The 1,809-nt window shown below is 55.4% G+C and overlaps 1 long non-coding RNA gene across 1 annotated transcript in view; it reads left to right on the top strand.

The window, feature by feature from the left end:
- The first annotated feature begins 506 nt into the window (after positions 1–506).
- Positions 507–1,809, top strand: part of LOC120867426 — a 1,553-nt gene continuing 250 nt past the window's right edge. The window contains exons 1-2 of the long non-coding RNA XR_005721871.1: positions 507–1,043; positions 1,727–1,809. The exon at positions 1,727–1,809 is cut by the window's right edge and continues 250 nt beyond it. This is a non-coding gene — a long non-coding RNA (uncharacterized LOC120867426). The remainder of the gene's footprint in view (positions 1,044–1,726) is intronic.

Here is a 1,809-nt window from a genome sequence, read left to right on the forward strand (position 1 = left end):
CGGAGGAGGCCTCTGCGTGGGAGACGTTGCGGGGAGGAGAGCCCCGCGTGGAGGGAGATCGGGAGGAACATCGGAAGGAACCTCGTCAGGCGAACGCCTCCGCGGTGGGGGAGGGGTCCTCCTCGGTCGGTGGGGCGGAGGGGGTTGGGGGATACTCGGGCCCAGCACGGAGTCCCAAGAGTCTAGTTTTCGTCTCCTCAAAGCACAACCAAAGCACCCTAACTGTACAACGTGACTAAAGTTCCGCAACTGTGCTCCAGACAAAAATAAAACCGGCCGATGTGAGAGGGGCTTGTGCCTCAGAGCAGACGCCAGAAAAACTGCGGGGTCCGCCGCCTACCTCCTGGGCACCTCCAGACCACCACTTTCTCGGGAAAATCACCGCAGAACCCGCTATATTCTGACCTAAAACCCGACAACACATTTGAGAGAGCCGGGCCTAAGAATCAGGAGGGAAAGACCCCTCCTCCACCCTTAGCCGGAAGTATGTTTCTCTAGTGAAGGCGCGCCTCTGCCGCGCACGCGCTCTCAGTTACTAAGCAACGTCGTCGCCGAATCACCCCAGCGGGAGCCCAGCAACAGCCGAGCCGCTGCCTTCCCCACCAATCAGAGCGGGGCTCGCCTCACACCCCTCACCAATCAGCGCCGGCGCTGCAAGGAAGTTTCCAGAGCTTTCGAGGAAGAGCCCCTTAACTCGAATTCATCCGCCCGATAGTTTTCCTACCTTTTCCTAAAGGAGGAGAAGGATCATCTGGAGGAGAGGGGAGCTGATTTGTTAGGATCCTTTTTTCCGGTTCTGAGGAATTTAGAGCTCAGTCGAAGGACATAACTGCGTCGCGAGAGGTGGGGCAGAGTGAACTACTTTCAGCGGCGCAGGGATACTAGGCCTACGTAAGAGTGAGAAATGACGCAACAGACGTTGTATAAATAACGGCCCCGCCGAGCCGAAGCACTTAGACGCGGCGGGCATTGTTGGGTTCCTGTGTCGTCTTTGAGGTGACTCGGCGTGATTGAATTTGCGGCATCTTCGCATTCATTCACAGGTACTGGCCCGCAGCCGTGAGCGTCGGGAGGAGCGGAGAAAGGGAGGCTTCCGTGAGGGCGAGCCGCAGGGGGCTTGGAGTCCGCGAGACGAGGCGGGTGGGGGTGGGGGAGGGGAAGCGAGGTGACGCGGCCGCGGCCTTTCCGGAAGAGCGGGCCTTGTTTACGTGTCGGGAGCGGGGGCGGTTTGGCGCGCGCGCCCCCCCGCCGGCGGAGGTCAACGGACACTTAACCGATGGAGATTCCATCGCGTCTGCTTCTGGGGGGAAAGGTGGAAGAGAGGTAGTCGGCGGGGGCTTCTGGAAACGTTTTTAATTCGAATTCTGCCGTAGCGGAGGTGTAGGTCCCCAGTTGCGTTTAAAAAAGTTTTTTATCTAAATGCTGACATGATTACTAGGTTTGGGGGGAATTGGGCGGGATTTTAACGAAGTACCTGGACAGTTCGGGATGATAATCTCAGATACTTTCGCGTCTCCAGCCTGTTAGGGAGACGTCTTGACTAAGGAATTTTGCTTTCAGTGACTGATTCATTGTCTAGTAAAAAAATTTAGGGGAGATCTCTGAGAGATATTGACGTAGTTAAGGCGCTTTAGAATATAATCTGTTTTAAAAAACCGATTAACTGTGAAAGGCGGTAGAAGATTCTGAAAATGGCACAGTAACGTTTTCCTTTTAAACCTTATAGGTCAAAATGCAAATCTTCGTGAAAACCCTGACCGGCAAGACCATCACTCTGGAGGTGGAGCCCAGTGACACCATCGAGAACGT

This window comes from Oryx dammah, unplaced genomic scaffold, assembly GCF_014754425.2.
Source record: "Oryx dammah isolate SB20612 unplaced genomic scaffold, SCBI_Odam_1.1 HiC_scaffold_8, whole genome shotgun sequence".
Classification (NCBI taxonomy): Eukaryota; Metazoa; Chordata; class Mammalia; order Artiodactyla; family Bovidae; genus Oryx; species Oryx dammah.